Source organism: Manis pentadactyla, chromosome 3, assembly GCF_030020395.1.
Source record: "Manis pentadactyla isolate mManPen7 chromosome 3, mManPen7.hap1, whole genome shotgun sequence".
Classification (NCBI taxonomy): domain Eukaryota; kingdom Metazoa; phylum Chordata; class Mammalia; order Pholidota; family Manidae; genus Manis; species Manis pentadactyla.
In genome coordinates this window covers 200,600,474-200,620,717 of record NC_080021.1, presented here as the reverse complement: position 1 = coordinate 200,620,717, position 20,244 = coordinate 200,600,474, and the positions used below count along the sequence as shown (strand labels likewise).

Sequence of the window (20,244 nt, the reverse complement as noted above, 5' to 3'; positions counted from 1 at the left end):
GAGCAAGGAGAAAGCAAGCGTGAGCTGATATGCACATGGGTGATGGTTGTGTCTCCAAGGGAATCTGGAAAATTTAAAAATAAACCAATAGTTTGTACTTTGTTTACTCAGTGTTATTTTTAGTCTTTCACTGACCATAGGGCAATAGGAAAAATCAGAGAGAGGAGCCTTACTTCAAAAAGAGAGTGGTCCCAACTGAGGGATCAGATCAGAATCAAGAATTAAGATTTCGAATAGTGCATCTCTCAATGACACCACACATCTTTTATTAATGTCAAAACATTTCAGCTATTGCTATATGATCTTTCTGTATTAGGTAATGACAGGGACATTTCTCTGGGTCTCTTAGTTTATAAATAGAATATGGCTAGAGGGATGTTTGCCATCTATTGAACGTTTACCCTGTGCTAGGCATGAAGCTAAGGATTTTGTAAACAACCTATGATAGAGATACCTAATTATCATCATCCCTATTTTAAAGATAATAGAACTGAGGTGTGGAGCGGGTTAATCATTACCCAATACCTACAAGTACTCAGCAGAGTGATTCTAACCTCAGGGTTTCATGGTGTAAACTGAGCTTGGAAATTTTTTGTGTATACCAAGTTACTTATTTGCAGAAATTTATCTTATTAGTAGAGGATTCTCTGGGTGATAAACTCAACTTCTCATTCTGTAGTTAAGAGATTACCAAAACACTGACCTCTGGGAATGAAAATCAAACATAAGCAAATATTTCTTTTTGTTTTTCAAATGTCAGGGTGACACACGAGTGTTCTATTTTTCGAATTTCAGTATGATTCATTTTGTTTCCTGATAAATATATTTTTAGTTTTGTAAACTTTGATTTTTAAGGCTATGCGTGAATATGTGTTTGTTCTAGGTTCTTGTATGTCAAAATAATTTGTAGTACAGTTAATATTTAAATGCCTCTTGGCAGTTGGTTTAAACAGCATTCCAGCCACTGGGAGGGTTAACAAATGAATTCACCTGCTAGGAAACTACTAAATGAATGACTCCTTTCTTGCTCTTAGTAATTAGATTCTCACATTCAACTCCATATAGAAGTAACTTCTCTTCCATTTCTTGTGATATTTAAACCTTTTTTTTTCCTGCTCAGTGACCAAAGCACCCCATTATGCAAACACTCTATGGCTCTCTGATTCTTGCCCATGTTCAAAAGGCCCTGGAAAACACCCCAATTCAAGGTATCAGTAGTATTTTATTTGAAGGATATCCTAAGTCAACTGGCTTGCAGACAATATACTGTCACATGAAGGACACTTGGTGATCTATCTCTAATATTTCTTCACACTAGACCTTGCCAAGGCTCACGTGTCCCAGTTCCAGAAAACAGTATTACATTGTCAGCTGATTCAGAAGCCCCAGATCAGTGGTTCCCATCCTTTGCTGCATATTGAAATCATCCGGGAAGCTTTCAAAAAATAGTGATGCTCAGGTCTCATGGGACTCTGACTTAATTGTCCTGGAGTGCCACCCAGACACTGAGATTTTTTTTAAAGCTTTTTGAGTAACTCTAATGTTCAGCCAAGTTTGGAAACCACTGCCCAGAGCCCCAGGCACAGGTGTAGCCACTCTCCCATTCCCAGCAGAATAAAAAGGGAGAGACAAATGCCAGGTAAAGCCGTTGGTACTACCTTGGTGATCAGGGAGCAGTCCCGGTGATGTCTTGGAATCCAGCGCCTTCCATCAGCCTCCACCCACGGTGGCTGTCCTCAGAACCGTACCTGACAGAGAAAAGGGTAATTTCATCATTGTTTTTACCAATAGGGAGGATGTAGTTGATTTTATTTATTTTCATAGAGTGTTTAATGTTGAATTGAGACTACAGCAAGTCTTAATGGCAATACACCTTATACAGAGCCTGAAACTAAGCAACACCATTTATGATCATCACATTATTTCAGTTATTTTGGGAAGAGGTTTATGGATTTTATAACTCTTTGGTAGTTGTGTATCCTCAGTTGCCAGTTAATCTCTTTCCTTGGATTCCTTCATTTGGGGCCACAAACACGCAAATTTTCCCTGAGCTTTACGACATTTTCAATTCTCCTGCTTCCCACTCAATCCACCATACCGCTGTCTTCCATCCTCACACTGTCAAATTCTTCAAGAGGACGATCTATACTTTCCATTCTCTCCTGAGCATCACCACATTGAGCTTCCATCTCCACGTTGCCATAGAAATTGTACTCACAAAGGTGATTAATGGTTTGGGGACCCAAATCCAAATCCAATAGCTTCTCACTCTTCCTTTTGCTTGACCTGTAGTTATTCAGCACCACAAAAAATTCAGCAAAGCAATGGTAGTTAAAACAATATGAACTTGACACAAGAATCTATACTAAGGTCAAGGAAACATGTTTTAGTCTAGAAATAACCTTGGGCGCATGTGCGTAATTAGTATAGGACAAAAGTGGACTTAATGGGAAAAGGACCCATTTCTTTAATTAGAAGGGCTGGCTGTGCATCTTGAGGAAACGAAGTTGGACCTCATCCACATCACATACAGAAAGGATATCTCCAATGGATTAAGATTTCAAACGTGACAAAAGAAGAACATTTAGAAAAATAGGTGCATAAACTTGGATAAGGGGAGAATTCTTAAGCAAATCAGAACACCCGGGATTTGTAAAGGAAAACATAGATATAGTTGGCTACATTAAAAAACTTTTCTTCTGTATATCGAAAAACACCCACATCCAAGTCGAAAGACCAATGACAGATGGGGAAAAACAATAATACATGGAATAGAGATTTAATATCCTAATATCCAAAAAGCAACTATAAACTGATAGAAAAAACCCAAGAAGCCAAATTTTACATGGGGAAGGAGAGGAATTTATAGAATTAATAGAAAGCAATTTGTAGAAAAGGAAATGCAAATGATCAATAAACGTGGAAGACAGAGTTATGCAAATTAAGGCAATTATGAGATTCTGTTTTTCGCTCAGACTGGCAAAACATAAAAGCATTGATGAGACGGCAGAAATATGAATTGCTGTGGTCTTTAGGAATGCAGTCCAGCTCTGTCCATTAAAACTAAAAATGTATTTTATCTTTGGCCTTGAAATCTCACTTTCCGTAATCCATCTCCAAGAAAGAAGGACACTGGTCTGTAAGTACATGTGCACAAGGGTCTTTGCTGCAGATTCTCTGTCTTAAATGCCAGAGGGGGGAGGCATGGGGTCTGTCACTCAGACTGGAGGGGGTAGGCCCAGAAACAACTCCGACAGACCACGTACTCTTCTAAAATTGATCCTCATTTTACTACTCATTATTCAGTTTCTCTTTTCTTTGCTTCTTTTCTTTTATTGCAGGTTTGATTTGTCACACAGTAATCAAAATATTTTAAAATCTGTCCATTTTATTACACTTGTATCATTTTTTCTTCAGCTTTCAGGAGCTTTTATTTTTCTATGTTGAGTCATATTATTTCACATATGAAAGATAATGGCTATTATATACCAATTATGAATGATGTGACTTTTTTCAATTTAATTCTTCTTTCTTGAACTCTACCGTACCTGGGAATATAACTAGAGTCCCCTTTTAGGAAGTTTGCATTTGCCTCACATTTATTTCTTTGTCCATCTTTTCACTGGCCTGTGTCATTTGTATGTTTTTCAAGATTTTGGATGTCACAGATCACATTTTAAAGTCTACTTATCATTTCCTCTAAGATTTTTTTGAGGCATTCTTTAGACTATAATTCTCTGTCAATGAAGGGATTTAAAGTAAGGGAATTTGCTTTCTTTATTGAACATGAAGAATCTAGAAAACATCTGCTCTCTCCTCTATTGTTGACAGAGCACTCAAAACACTCATTCTGGGTGTGTCGTGTATGTACTGTTGCTCCTCATCTTTATGCAGTGCAGGTTTTCTCACTAACCTATGAGATGGAAGGAAGCAGGGAATGAGGGCATTTACCGCATGTTCTCTCACTTCCAGGAGAACCAGGCCCTCGCTGCAGCTTCGCCCAAGAAGGAGGGACAAGGTAAGGGTTGGGAGCCCGAGCTCTCGGGGCTCCCCACTAAGGTATGCATCCTGACTTCATCACTTCCTAGCTGGGTGGTCTTGGATGATTAACACATTTAGCTTCCTCCCCTGAAGGAAAAAACAGGGATGGTAACAGCAGAATTCCAAAGGGCAGTTTTGAGGATGAAATTACATACTCCTGGCACAGACTAGAGGCTCAGTAAATGCTGGCTGCTTTATTATTTTGATTACTATCATGATCATCATCCATAAAAGAGGACTGGTGAACTTTAAGGGCCATTTCTGCCAGAGCTCAACAAAGTAGCATAATAATGGCTGCTCTCTCCTCCTCTAGAACTTACTGCTCACAGTTATCCCTCAGACCAAACACCTGCTGGCTCATAATGGGATAATCAGAGAGAGTATTAATGAGTGTAAATTTACTATCATGAGCAGACACAGAGACTTTCTGCAGGTGACTCATTCCTCTTAGGTAACATGAGGGCAAGTCCTTACTATCTCCAGCGAGGCGTTCCACAGGGAGCCCTCCCATCCTTACAGACCACTTCTCGCTACCTCTTTCCACAACCGTCTCTGAGGTCCACACAGATCCTACCTCCCACTCCAGTTTTCTTGGAAGCTCAAGTTGGTCCCAGGGGAGATAGCAGTCATAGTCTCCAGGTTCTTCCTAATGCTACTTCAGCATCACCTGGAGGCCAGCACAGCGCCTGCTGCTCACACTTTTCCAGCTCAAGGGAGGAGGGGGTGGCCTATCGATGTGGTAGGTGTGAGCTCCCCACTTCTAGGTTAATTTTCCTTCAACAAGTGCCCCAGCTGACTCGGTCTGACAAGCTCTTACAGCAAGTGTGCTTCATCATCCAGCCCAGGGTATCAGCAAATTTGTTAATTAGGGAAAAAAACCATATATTGAGTTGTTATATGTATTAGGGTCACTTCTGGGCTGATTATTCTTCTCTACAAATTTCTGTCCCTTCTTGTGTGTATCACTCTGATGTTATCCTGTGGTTTTGTAATATATTTTAGTCGAGAACAGAGTTGGTTCAAAAACTCGGCTTTTGTTTTTCAAAATTGTGTAGCTCTTTGTGGCCGAATCTCAGGTTGATTCCTCCTGCGCCCGTCCAGGTCCTTCTCCTCATCAGAGGCTTGAGAGGCTGGTTGCTCAAGTTCCCAACCCTTCTTGCCCGGGGAGGACAGAGGACACAGTCCTCGTCAGGCTGAAGTGCGGTCTGCTAGAGGAGCTCTGGGGAGAGCTTTTACTTAGCTAGTAGAGGGTACAATCGGATCTGTTGCCGTCCTTTCTCTTCTTCCTGTCTTGACAGCAGATGTGTGATGGTCGTCTTAAACTTAAGAATCATTTTGTCAAGTTAAAAAGGAAATAAATGAAGTCAGCTAAGCCAGAGGGCTTTATACAATTCTGTGGGTGGAGGGTTATTTTATAAAATATCCTTTCCCTAGAGCTGTGGGGAAAATTAGGCAAATACTAACCAAACTCCCGAGAATGGATTTTATTTATTCCTCCATATGACAAGGCTTCATTGAGTTTTTCCTGGATGGTGTGTGTAGGCACAGAAGATGATCTCATCATCAAAGGTTGATGGGTGCACAGACAAGGAGCGAGAAATCAATCTCGCATTTCCTAGGCTCCAGTGTCTGCCCGATTCCTACCCTCTGAGCATGACTTTTCCCATCTCAAATTGCCTTGTGTAGAGAACATTCTCTTCCAGGAAGCCTGGCCATCCTACTGGGGAGCAGGTGGCTGTCGGAACCACTCTCAAAGCCAGTGCGATTACCCCAGGGGCCTGAGATAGGCCAAGGGTACAGCAATGACCTGAATGCCGGGCACTGTTGAGTGTGTGCTTTGAGATCAGGTGGGGAGAGGCCTCTTTAGGCTGGGGGATTAGAGACCATTTCATGACTGAAGTGGCATTTGGCTTCCCATTTTTGGAATTATAGCTAAAGTACCATAGAGCTGAAGCAATTCACCGGAGGCAGAAGCAAAACAGGCTCTTGTAGAGAAAATGGCAGTTGGCTGGTAGGTGTTCTTTGTACCACAGATATGCTAGCAATCCTGGAGCAGCAGCTGTAGGGACCAGTGGTTGGCCAAGTGATTAGCAAAGTTGCTTACAAGCCAAGACCGTGAGTCACCTTCAGGGTAGCCTGGTGTTCCGGAGAAGGTTGAATTATGTACTTCCCCCGTTTTTCACCAGAATCCTGACCTCCTCTCAGAGGTTTTCTGAGGACATCCAAGACCAGTACCCACCAAGCTATGGAGCGACAAGAAAGCCTCCTCTCTTCAGCTTGGAATGTTGAGGCCCGAACTTGCTCTGGGGCTAGGAAGCTCTGGTCCTAGGCAGGATAATTTATTGAGGTATTTGTCTTTGTTTTCTTTATACATTACTCAGCACTCCAGCAGGTAGCCAAGTCTTGGTGTTCCCTTGCGGCAGGGCCTGAAGAAGTAGCCTGCAGGCCACCACCCATCCTGACTTTTCCCCTATTATCCTGGAAATGTGAGCATACATGTTAGGGAAGGGAGCTGTAGAGTGGCTTTGAGGGGTAGAATCCCTAGTAGTGAAAAAGGAGATTTTTTTCCCAAGGGAAAAAATGTATGTCTGCAGTTTTTATAAGTACCGGATTTTCCCTGTATCCCAAACAAAAATTTTGTATCTCAGTGGTGTAAAGCAAAGAAGCAATTACCGCTAATTTGTATGGAAACAGTTTGGGGGCATTTCCAGATCCAGAAAGTAACCTCTCTTAGGCTTTTCTGATAACTTGGGCATATGCTAACGGATGCACAAAATAAATCAAGCTAAAGCACAGATGCTCACAGAAAGTTCACAGCTCTGGCAGCTTGATGCCCAGTGTGGTTCCAGGGGAAGGAGCTTGGTGGCACTGCTGCCACTGCTTATGGTGTGCACTGCCTCTCTGAAGGCTGGCTGCAAAACAGATGCTGAAGCTATTTCCACTTTTTGCCTTTTTTCATGAAAATGAAAATCCTCTTCGGATTTCTTTTGGTTAGCAAAAGCAGGTACTAACATAGGTCTTACCTAAAAGCTAGGTGGTGTAATGTGAACTTTTGAAAAATGGGGGGTACCTGTAATGGATCTCAGCGGTCCATCCTCCTCTGGTTCCGTCAACCTCAGGAAGACAACAAGCCATCCGGATGTAACAATTCCATGTAAAGTATAAGGTCTTCCTAGACTTTTGGTACTGGGTTCTCAGCCCTGGCAAAGATTTCCATGTGGCAACCAGGCCACCCAGCTTCAAGGATCTTTGTAAGGTTGGTCTACAGGCATCTTGGTGGAAAACACATAGATAAGGGGTCGGCCCATAGGTCAAATGTGGCTCACCATCTGGTTTTGTATGAACTGTGAGCTAAGAATGGTTTTTACATTTTTAAATATTTGAAAACAATCAAAAGAAGAATAATATTTTATGATATATGAAAATATATGAAATTCAAATTTAAGCATCCATAAAATCTTATTAGAACATAATTTTACTTGTTTGTTCACGTATCATCTATGGCTGCTTTCAAGCAACAATGGCAGAATTGGTTAGTCAGAACAGAGACCCATCTGGCCTGCAAAGCCTGAAATATTTACACTCTGGTCCCTTGCAGAAAAAGTTTGCTGACCCCTTGTATCCACCACTAACCAGAGGTGCCTCCAGAATATAATGCTTCACATCACAACTCTTGGTCATTAACTCTCTGAGCTGGGATGGGAATGGGAGGTGGGCAAGAAGAGGACCCTGTCAATCTCTGAAATTAAATTTCCCACCAGCTGAATATAATAGGGACTCTACACTAATTTAATGCAAAGTAAATAAAGCAATGTGCTCTTCCTTGCACATTCAGGTTTGTACCATAAATTCATTTCTGTCATGCTTATCTCAGAGGCCTTCCTGGTAAAGACTTTCTGTTTGACACTTGTGGCTTTTGTTTTATTGACCTGTTTTGGAAGTAACACCCATAAGTCTCCTCCATCTCTAAATCCAAATCCTATCATTAGGTCCCAACTTAAATGTGCACCTTCTCCATTCCTGGAAGTCTTACTTCTTTTGACTTCCAAGTCCACCTAACAAGATTTTTCAGAACAAATTTGATTTCAAATATCCTGACTAGTTTTCCTAAGACAGTTGGGTCATTTCTCCCAAATTAAAAAGTTTGGATGTGGTTTCTCTAAATTCCCACTGGACTCTACTGCACACGATTATATTATGGCCATTTGTGTACATTTCTTGTGTGTTTCTTGAGTGCAGGGACTGGGTCTTAGGCAGCTGAGCTTACTGGACAAGAATCAGCATGACCCGGGTTCAAATCCGGACTCCTCCTCCAGCTGTATGATCACAGGCATATTGCTAGCACCTTTGGGCCTCAGGTTCGTCATCTGAACATCTGCAGCAATCCTCTCTGTGAGCGTTAAATGGATAGTGCCCTGAAAGTTGCCTCAGTAGGTCTGAAGTCCAACCCAGAGCCTGCAGCTAAAACTCCTCTCTGTGGCGATCATACTGGGAGAGAGATAAGGCCCTGGCTTGGGAAACAAGCACTTTACCCTGACCTTTCCTCCTTCTGAGGGTTGTGACTAGTGTTAAGAACCAGCAGGATTCCCTTGACACCACCTCGACCCTCACAATCACATCCTGAGCACATGACCATGGCCTTGGGGGGAGCCCCCAAGAGGATGGGGGAGGAGTTTGAATCGGATCCGGTGGGACTGTAAACGCCAGGGCAGCTGGCGGCCAGGAGAGGCTCCAGAGCGGAGGCAGACCCGAGTCACAAACTCTTGAGCTGATGCCGCAGGCTGGTGGGCAGACAGCCCACCCCATCCTTCCCAGGCCTCGGGCGCCTGGCCACCAGTGCCACGGCTATAATGTGACTTGGCCAGAGGAGGGGTAATGATTCCCTCTCTCCTCTTGCTTGGCCTAGGCTTTTGCGTGATCTCGTTGAAACTGGAGCCAACTGCCCTGGAGGGGACAGACACCCCTCAGGATCACATCCTGCAGGGACAGGACAGTTAATGATTCTAAATCCTCCACATTTATTTATTTTAAATAACCAAGACATCATTTGTACTTCTTGAGAAACATGCCTTGTGCCCTTATTCTGGCCACTTCCCTTGTCTTCTCGGTGGGTCCGGCTCTCCGAGGCCGCTTCATCTGACAGTTGTTGCCTCTGTCGGAAGGGGTGGGAATCGGAGTCTGGCAGTCAGCAATCCTGTGTTCCTGCTCCTGCTCCAATCCATCTTTTCCACTTATTACTGCCACTTTACACAGTGAGAGACTCTCAGGCTTTGGCTGCCTCAAGGACAGCTGTGAGGGAGTCTCTGAGGGAGGTGTGCCAGCAGGAACCAAGCTGGTTTGTCTTGGGGGAGCCTTCACACGCCGTTTTCTGCAGCCCCACTCTCACTGGCAGGGGTCCCTACTTGCACACACTGTGTGCCAGGTGGTGTCCTCCTGAGACTCTCCCGGCTGGGGCAGATGCGCCCTCAGAAGGTCTTGGTCCTGTCTTCACCATCCTCTGCCTTTTGCTGGACCACACTGTGCAACTACCTCTCTTCTGCATGTGAAATCTCTCTTCTCTGAGGCTCCCTATCAATATTAAAACATGCTCTTGTCTTCCATGCCCAAACCCAAACCCAAACCACCCTCCTAGGACCCCATGCTCCTCTTCAGAGGCAGCCCACCTTCTCTTCCTCCTTCACAGACAAACTCCCTGAGGGTTTTTGTCACCTCGCTGTCTGCGGCCCCCGCCTCCAGTCCGCCTGCAGCCCATGGCAGTCTGGTTTCTAGCTGAGGTGTCTCCCAACCAAACCTGCTCCTGGGAAGTTTGCTTATTTAAACTTAGTTGACTTCTCTCTTCTTTCCTTGGCCTCTGGGAATTCTCGCAATCCTGGGCTTTTCTATCATGTCTCTGACCACTGTTTTTTAGTCTCCTTTGTCAGCAGCTCTTCTATCCAGCCTCTTCTGCTGGAGTTCCTCAGAGCTCAGTCCTAGACCCTCTTCTCATGATCCACTCATTCCTCACGAAATTGCATCTACTTCTGTGGCGTTAGATACCATCACAGAGCTCACTCCTTACAGCAGAATGGCCCTGCCACAGTATTGGAGCTGTTAGCTTTGACATATAAGACCAGGTGGGGTCAGGATGGGCCCAGGGAAAGGGGGAACTGGGGTTTCAATGCAAGGCTTCACTGTAGAAGCAGCTCAATAGAATATCTTTCTTCATCTGAGAAAGTCACTCATTGGGGTCAGTCAAGGGAGGCGAGACCTTGATGGGTCCAGTGAGCCTGGGGTTTATTGATTGTCCTGGGGCCTCTCAGGCCAGCACCTCCCAGTCAGGTGTGTTAGTCTTAGCTCTTAAAGATGCATTACCTGTATGATTCCATTCATATGAAATGTCCAGAGTAGGCAAATCCATAGGTGCGAAAACAGATTAGTGGCTGCCAGGGTCTAGGGGGAGGGAAGGGTGGGGAGTGACTCCTAATGGGTGTGAGGCTTCCTTTTGGGGTGATGAAAGTGATCTGCAACCACAGTGGTGATGGTTGCATGACACTGTACATGTGCTGAATATTACTAATGGTATAAAAAACACATCTGGGGTTTGCCCCAGAAGAGGAACCACTACTGCTGAGCAAGCCACCTGGAGCAGGGATGCATTCAGGCTCAGCTGTGACAAGCAGGTAAGGAGCTCTAGGCCGGAAATGATACTTCCCAGCATAACACTCGAAAGCCACACTTCCCCAAGACAACATCCAGAATGTTTTATTCCACAAGATAACTAGAGGATGTCTAAACTATGTTAATTAATAGTGCACTACAGGTGTGTGGGGTGACAGTAGACTAAAGGTTTGGAGTTGAACGATACTCTCCTTTCCCTTTCAAATTTATATTTCTGTGATTATGAGGAAGTCAGATGGGGTGTTTGGTGGAACATGCAGGTAGTCTGAACTGAGGCTAAGGAGGAGGCTAATCTGAACTATGTAAAGCCTTGTAGGCTCGTCACTACAGCCACTGTAGCCAGTTGGAGAAGTCCGGAATTACCCTTGACTGGTGAAGTGAGTGAACGCTCCCCTATGCTGGCCCTTCACAGATGTTGTCTTGTTGCATTTCTCACAACGACCCTATAAGGGGACACGGTGGAGCCAGGATTGAACCAAGCATGTCTGTCCCTGAAGCTTGCTAAGTCCTCCTGAGTCTGTGAGCCTCTGTGAGCTCTTGTGCAGAAAGGGGGGATGGGCTGGCGGAGGGCGCTGCTGCCGTCCCCGGGGCTCTGCTCGTGGTTGCCGGCCAGCATCTGTGACGATGTTCCTCTTGCTGCTCCCGCAGGCTGGTGGGGCCCTGGGAGGCATGGGCTACACTCACCTTGCAACCTTGCTGCAACCTTGACATCTTTTCCATCCTGCGCACAGCAAAGTGTGACAGAGCCACACTGACAGATGAAACTTCCAGGGTTTGCTTGCTTGTCAGTTTTTCCCTCATGCTTGCCATCCCCATGCCATTTCCTGACTAGTAAACAGGCAGGAAGAGAGCAAGTGACCGATGAATATGGTAACAGGAGAACTGTGTGCTCAGCATATCCTGTTATTACGAATCTCAAGTCCTGCTTTGGCATCTGCTATCCTATTTTCCCTCCTTCTTTGGCTGGCACCTAAGGGAATGATTGGATTTATGCAGATCGACATTTACCTTTCTCAGCGTGGGAGCTGGTGTGGCATATTCGGAACATCACCAGCCTGGGAACCAGCACTGGATTCAAATTCCAGTTTCAACACCAAACTTCACTTTCCAGTTTTACCTGGCAATAAATAAAAACATTGAACTCAGAGTCATTTCTGAGGGCTGTGTGAGATAATGAAGGAGGACCCAGCTCTTACCCTGGCTTGTAGTGGATGCTCAGCTCAGTAAGCCGTATCTCCCCCTTTCCCAACTCACCCCCCTAAGTGTTTCATTTTTGGCACTAAACCAGACCGGGCGCTTGGCCGTGAGACAGCCTCCATGAGCCGTGGTCCTCAGTGTGGAGGGGAAGGATAAGCGTAGGAAGTCACTAAGAATACGGGGGTCCTCCGGACGTGGCCGGACACTGTGTGGAGCAGGAAGGGAGCAGGACTCTGAAAGACTTCCTGCCTTTTCCCTCCTCTCTTCCAAACCCGACCCAAGGCCCATCATCCTCAGCCAGGTGGGCCCCCATCGGCACAAGTTACTTTACAGGCTTTGCCCCAGGGTTGCCTCCCTCCTGAGTCAAGACTGAGGGTGGGGGTCCAGGCTTGGGAGAAATGATGAAATGTGTAGCTCGTCCCTGGGACAACTAACTTCCTGAATTTGGTCTTCTCTCCTCTTATAGTTAGCTTCCCCACAGCGCCCTGATCTCTCCTCTCCATCTTACCCGCCACACGCACATCTACTTTCACACTTCAGCTTCTAGAAGGTATGCAGATCAGACTGGGTCCCCCCAGGGGCAGCCTCAGTGCTGCCATAGCATTTTAGGACATGCTTGCCCAAGAAATGCCCAGCAGAGTGGACCGCCGTAGAGTACATCAACAGACGGACCCTCGCCTTCACTTAACCTGAACAGAGAAAGCCAGTTTGGTCCCTGGACCTCAGCGCGTCCATCTTCCTTTCCTTCCTTCTGTGTCAGCCACCTGGACAAGAACATCCAGAATAACGTCAGCTAGCATACATTAACGGAATGATACCTTTTCAGAACTATTCTAAATTATTTACATGTATTAACTCTTCAACAACGACTCTATAAACTAGAAACAATTATTATCCTCATCTGATAAATAAAGAGAGGGGCATAGGAAGGTTAAGTCATACAATACAATTGTCCATACAAAATGTCCACGGTCTTAGTTTAATTTTACCTCCTGGGCTTTTAGCATCACTTTCATGCAGAACAGGGTGCAGTATGACTTTAAGTCAAGTGTTATGGTCTGAATTTTGGGTCGTGACTTAGAGGTTACTGGGATGCAGTCAGTATCTTTTGAATGAGACCTGTTATTTGTCCATTTCTATAATTAGAGCCTGTAGGTTGGAATGTATATTAGTGCAGCCATCTTTGGAGAATACAATTTGCCCCAGCATATTTGAGGAGGTTATAAAAACCAGGAACTTATGAAGTATTAAAGCTTATTATACTAATGAAAAAGCAAAACTTAACCGCAAAATCTCCTTCTTATTCTGGGTTCCACTTACACCATCAAAGCATCTCCCATCTAGAGTGTAGGGGTGGCCCTGAAGCCACAGTCCCTACATACAGAAAAATTTTAAAGACCACATAAAAAGCACCTGCTTTCAAACTTACACATTCCCCCAGGTAAAGGATGTATCCAATCTCTTACCTGATACTTAAAAACCCAGAGCAGGGGAAAATTACTTTCAAGTTTAAGACTTAGGGAGAAAAGCCAAACCCTTTGGGTACCCCCATGTGTAGTATCCCTGCACTATAGCACGGTTCGCAGGGCTGGGCCTGCACTTCCTGAATATGGCTGTCACCTTCTGGCTATTACTGCCTGGAAGCCTGCCAACAGCATTCCTGTGTGATCTACAACCTCTTCTTACAGCACAGGCTCTGTTAGGACACGGACCTTAGCAAAGGTAGGGGCTTCAAAGTTACTTCTCCTTGAGATAAGTTTGAGCCCATATCCTTGCCCTGTTTATGGGAGAAACAGGTCAATTAACTGGCACAAATGTTGAAACACAAAACTTATGCTGTCATCAGAAAAAAAAATCAGTTCTAACCACAAAGGCAGTGAAAGTCAATTTAAAAGCATAATGCAGTGTGGTTAAAAGAAGAATGTAATAATAGGAGTCAGTGATCACTGAGTATTTTGTACAGTGTGTTTTGTTTAATTTTCGCAATGAGTCCTATAAACTGAGTATTAAAATAATCTCTATTTTTATAGATGGGGCAACTGAGGCTTTGAAGGTTGGAATAACTTGCCCACAGTCACACAGATGGTCAGTGGTGGAGCTGGAATTCCAACCCGGATAGTCTAAACTCTAGTGTTCACATTCCTAACTGTTAAGCAATGCTGCTAGGCCCTCCACACCTACGGTTACTCTTCTGAGGCCTGATTGAGGTTTGCCTCCCATTATCACCCAGTGGTACCACCTCCCAACAGTCACCCAAACCCAGGAGTCATCCTTCACCAGGCTCTCCCCATTTCCCTCACGCCCACTACTGGTTTAACATGTGTAGGCTCTGCCACGGGCCAGGTAATGTGGATACAATGGAAGAACAAGGCAGTAAAGACTCCCTGCCCAAATTAAGCCAGTCCTCTCTGAGGTTTTACAACTTGGAACCAGACAGAGTAAATATGAGCCTCCGTTTAGTAGTGAAACAGGGAGATGCCAGGCTGGGGAGCCTCTGAGCCATGCTTCCTGCTGTGTGGAGAAATCTGGAGAAATCAGGAAAGTACGCTGACATTTAGAGAGAATCAGAAATGAGAGATGGTCCTGGTAGAGTGCCTGAGATTCTGTTTGCAGCTCTTCCTGAGGCCAGTCACACCATTCCGTCACTGCATGTGTGTTAACCCTTTGATAAGTTCCACTTCCTGCTGCAATTGTTTAGAGTTGTGTTTCTATCTCTTTCAACTAAACCATTCTCAAATGACACAAAACAAAACAAAAAGATACCCACAGTCTCACCGCCAGAGGAAACCTGTTCTTGCATTGTGGTGTATATTCTCATAGTAGGACCTCTTAGGGCACCTGCCAACCTTGCAAAGAGCCTCTTTCCGGCCCGGCCCTTGAGTCACAGGGAAAGACCACTGGTTGCCATGTCAACACTACTTGTTTCTACCCTCTTGGCCAGAGTTTATTAATCCAAACAGTCATGCTATCCCAAGTTGGGCCCATCAGAAACTCTTTTCTTAAAATTTTACATTTGGACTGTTCTGATGAGTGCTACTGACTATTTCAGGAATTTCCATCTCCGAGTTCAGACTCTGATCTTGCTACCAATGACACCAGACACAAGTCTTCATACTCCTCCCTAAAGAAAATCCATTCGAAGAAATATTAATGATTGATATGGATTTTTAAAAACATTTGCTAGGAGAGAGAGAGAGAGGAGTGGGTTTCCATCACGCATCAATATACAAAGAAATCAATAAGCCCCCAGTTCCACTTGGGCTGAGCTGCCTCTGATAGCTTCATCTGCTCTATGCTTCCCCACCTGGGTCTGATGGGATTTCAAATATTTGTTTTGCAGTTAAAGGTCAGTTCACCCACCCACGTCTTGCTCAAAGACCTTGGTGATCAAGAAGTTAGGGTGCCCAAGGGGAGGACACAGGGTCTTGGGTTTCCCTTATTTACATCCTTGTGGGATACCCAGGCTCTGGAAGTATGCTGCTGCTCCTTGGTTGGGACAACTGGGCCTTCCAACTATGGCAAGTCTTTGACCTCCCTGACCTTGGTGTCTGGAGAGACCAAAGAGAACTGTTGCAGAGAAGGGAAGACTGCTAGATTTGAAGGCTGACTGTCGTGATGGCTCTAGAACAGACTCGAGTCATGTATTGTCCTATCTCATCCCCAAAAGAGCAGCAAAGGCCCCTATCCCTGCACCACTGTCATATCAAGCTTTGCTCTTTGCAAAATACTTCCACATATATTACTTTATTTCCTGCTAACAGTTCTGTGAGATAAGTGGTGGTTATCTCCAATTAACAGAAAAAAAATCTGAAGCTCTACAACTAAAACAAAAGATGCGACTAGATCTGAAACTTAACTGATTAGCTTGGTGCAAAATTGTTTCGCTTTTCCCCATGGAACATTTATTTTCTTCTTCCACTCATTCCATCCTCCCCACCCCCAACAAAATTTCCTTTCTCCTATAATAAGTTTAGTTTGGTACTTTCCAAGTCAAACACTGGGCTCTATGCCCTCTAGTCTCCACATTTACAAGCTTCTTTTTTAGTTAGGCTCTCTTACAGGGCTAAAAGCAGAGCTGCAGTTCAGGTTAAATACAGACAAGGTCAATACTACTCAAAAGGAAAGAGCATTGTGCCCTGAGATTTGCAGTGTAACCTGAACTTTTTTGCATTTTTGGGTAGAGAAAGGGATCAAACAGCCCTGCCAAGCCTAAAGAGTTAACCAGTGGCCTTTTCTAGGGGAATTTTCCTGCTTCAGACTGCTGAAGTGAGAAGTAACGTTTTGGGGGATGACAGGGGTACATTGAGTGGCAGAGGACATGGAACAAGTGGGAATTGTATATATCATCGAGATCTTCATATTCATTAGCATACAGCACTTTATGGTATCTATTCCTCATTTCTAAATCTTCATGTCAGCAATTAAATCCTTTTTAAACTCAGGATAAGTGTAGTCATTTGTGTTGCCTTATTTTTTTTAATAACTAGATTTGCCAGAGATTCATCCCTTCAATTGTTTTTCCTCCCAAAGAAACAGCTCTTGGATTTATATCTTATTCTATCCAGTTTTATTTCCTAATTAATTTGTTTCCACCTTTACCTTTATTATTTTGATGTTCTTGTTTTTTTATTTTTGTAGGTGAACTTTTTGTTATTGTAGTATGATATAAGTCTTTATCTTTAAAGGAAGTTTGAAACACCCTCTTTCTGGTTTCTCTTTGCCTGTTAGTCATTTTTTCTCAGTGCAAGATCAAGGGATGAAACAGACTGAAGTCACAATTTGTCAGAAACACCATCTCTTTATTCACAGTGCTTTGCATGTACAGTAGGTGTTTTGTGAATATCTGTTGAGTGGATAATTTTATTGCCTTTATTTAAGGAATGTCATTATTTCTTTATTATTTTGTAACCTGAACCCCTCTGCACTCTTTTTTTTTAAATTTGAAGTATCATTGATATACAATCTTATACTGGTTTCAAATACACAACACAGTGGTTCAACACTTACCTATATTATTAAACCCTCACCCCCTCTAGTGCAGTTACTATCTTTCAACGTAGAAAGATATTGCAGAATCATTGACTATATTTTCCATGCTGTACTACTGTCCCTGTGACCGACTTATATTGTGATTGTGGATTATTGTGCCCCTTTATCCCCGTTACTCTTCCCCCCATTTGCCCCACCCTTCCCCATTGATAACCACTAGTCACGTATCAGTGTCTATGAGTCTACTGCTGCTTTGTTACTTCCGTTTTGCTTTGCTTTTATACGCCACAAATATGTGAAATCACATGGTATTTGTCTTTCTCTACTTGGCTTATTTCACTGAGCATAATACCCTCTAGCTCCATCCATGTTGTTGCAAATGATAGGATTTGTTTTCTTCTCATGGTGGAATAATATTCCATTGTGTATATTATTTACCCATTCATCTATTGATGGACACTTAGGTTGCTTCAATATTTTAGCTATTGCAAATAACGCAGTGATAAACATAGGGGTGCATATTCCTTTTCAAATCAGGGATTTTGTTTTTCTTTGGGTAAATTCCTAGAAGTGGAATTACTGGGTTCAATGGCATTCCAATTTTTAGTTTTTTGAGGAACCTCCATACTGCTTTCCAGAGCAGTTACACCAATTTACATTCCCACCAACAGTGCAGAGGGGTTCCCATTTCTCCACATCCTCGGGTGTTCTTGATTTCTTTAGGGTAGTTTCTATTAAACCTCTGTCATTAAATGTTAGCATATTGTTATTCTTTGTTTAGTAATAAAAGCATGATTAGAAGGAAGCATCCCATTAGTTTTTATAAGTTCTATTTTACAATTAGTTTGCAATAGTATTTTGACGTTGGCGGGTACAGAATCTTTTCTAGTTTCCAATTGGTAGATATTAAAAATCAAGATGGAATGCTGTTGACACTGCCAGGAATATCTACATCTGGGATTGCAGAAACGCACAAGTCATCCTCACCCAGCCCCTCCGTACTTCTCTGTAGACATTCCTGCAGAGCTGTCAATAAGAAACATGAATCAAATGGGAATCAAAGCACCATTTTATCAATAGCTGAGCCAGTTCACAGTAATGTTCGGTGAGAAGCTCTGGAGAAGCTAGAATGGGACACAGAACTCAGAGTCAAGCTCAACAGAGGCCCTGCTCTTTTGGGACCAAATACTCGAGTATCGTGTGGCAAGTGCTGGCTGGGCTCTAAGAGGTACCCTGATCGTCCCACCTGGGCCTCAGGGGTCCCCAGGCACACAGAGCTGGAAACGGACAAGGAAGCGAGCAGAGCAGCTGTAAAGCCGCCTGGCTGGCAGGGAGAGTGTGAGGCAGGAAGAGAGTCGGCAGAGAAGCATGCAGCATGGGAGACGCAGCTGAAATTTCCCTTCCTAAATAGTAGAGGTTTTTTATCTTTGTGTCATTGTTTTGTTATTCATGTCTCCTAATGCCTTGTTGTCAGAGAACATGATCTGAGGAAGTTCTGTTTCAAAACTTAATGAGGTTTTCTTGCTGGGCTGTTTCTGTGCAACTGTGTCTTCAACATTTTTAAAAAACCGATTTCATCCGTATTTAATATTTAGTTGATTCAAGCTTATTATATACATTGTTTCACATTTTTATATTTATTTATTGTCCACTTGATTGGTGATGGACAGTTACAAACCTGTTGCTACAATCGTGTATTTAGAAAATCAGAACATGACAAGATTTAATGTTTCTTTGCTGTGTTTTTTACCTTTTATTCATATAAAATGATTCCCTTTATTCCATTGCAATCTTAAGCCTTGAATTCCACTTTTCTTTTATGAATATTCCCAGGCCTTTTTGCATTTGTTTGATGTACCTTTGCCCACGTTTTAAGCTTTTCTGAGTATTTCACATAAACTCTGTTTTAATCTGAAACTTTTGTGTTATTCTATGATACTGTTTTATATTTTTCTGTTTTTAAAAATATTTCTTTGTGTTCCCATTCTTTTCTCCCTCCTTCCCTTTCTATCCTCCCACCCCCACTTTCACCAGTTGTAAATATACACTCCAGTAATTTCTAGTAAATGTATAGAACTGTGCAACCATCACCATGATCCAGTTTTAGAATTTTCTCATCCTCCTTAGGCAAATGATGATATATTTTATGTCTATATTGCCTTTTCTGCAAAATTCACACAAGTGAAATCATACAATATATGGTCTTTGTGTCTATTTTCTTTTCATGATGATTTTGAAGTATTTTGCATATTGTGTATCAGTACTTCATTCATTTAATTGTTGAACAGGATTCCATTACGTAGATATACCACATTTTGTCCTGCTCACCCACGGTGGACTAGTATTTGGCTGTTACAAATAATGTGGCTGTGAGTATTCGTGTACAGTTATTATGGGAACATGTTTGTACTTCTCTTGGGTAGATTGTCAAGAGTGGAGTCTATGGTAAAATTTATGGTAAGTTTCTGCTTGACTTTACTTTATGTTTATGAAAATACTAGTAGATCAGTAGGTCATTTTTCTGACCTGACTGGCCTTCTTATTTCTCTCCTTTCCCTTTTTTTTTTTCCAAATTGAGAAGGGTATCATTTATGTAATTGAACATATCCATATAAAATTGTTGGCTTTAATTCAGACTGTTTGGAATGTGGGACCCAGTGCTTTAGTTTTAATTGAGATGTAATTCATATAACATAAAATCTATTTGAAAGTGTACAGTTGTGTGGTTTTTAATATATTCACATTGCTGTGCAACAATTGCCACTGCCTAATTCCAGAATATTTCCATCACCCTCCAAAGAGATCCCATACCTATTAGCAATCTATCCCAACTCCTCCTTTCCCTGTCCCCTGGAAACTACTAATCTACTTTCTGTCTCTATAGATTTGCCTCTTATGAAGTTTCATGGAATCATAAATACATAGCCTTTGTGTCTGGCTTCTTTCACTTAGCCTTATATGTTTGACTTTTTTAAGAATTAGCGTGAACCAGTTTGTATCCCCATCAGCAGTATATGAGGGTTCCAGTTTCTTTGGACAGTGTTTTAATGATCACCATTCTTGTTATTCTTATAAGATGGAAACAGAAGAAATGTGACTCAGCAGTAAACACCGCCCCCTGACCTTTGTCAGTATGGCAGGAACATAAACCAGGAGCTGGGGGAAGGCGACTTACCCTAAGCCCATGTGGGTGCCGGCTTTGTTTCGGTCTTTGGAGTAAGATGAGAACCCTGCAGTCTGATTTCCTTCTGGCATTTCCTTGGGCCTTCAGGGAAGTCTTTCTAGCTTTCCCAGGTCTGGACTGAAGTGAGGAAAGAAATGGTCCTCGGGCTGATTTAGGAAAATTAAAAAGGCAATATG

The 20,244-nt window shown here is 43.1% G+C and overlaps 1 long non-coding RNA gene across 6 annotated transcripts in view; it reads left to right on the top strand.

Annotated features, from left to right (window-relative positions):
* The first annotated feature begins 825 nt into the window (after nucleotides 1-825).
* Nucleotides 826-20,244, top strand: part of LOC118927440 (uncharacterized) — a 36,251-nt gene continuing 16,832 nt past the window's right edge. The window contains exons 1-4 of one of the 6 annotated variants that reach the window (XR_008996597.1): nucleotides 834-1,763; nucleotides 3,973-4,018; nucleotides 6,228-6,388; nucleotides 11,987-16,068. This is a non-coding gene — a long non-coding RNA (uncharacterized LOC118927440). The other 5 variants (XR_008996595.1, XR_008996593.1, XR_008996596.1 and 2 more) reach the window with 5 other exon arrangements.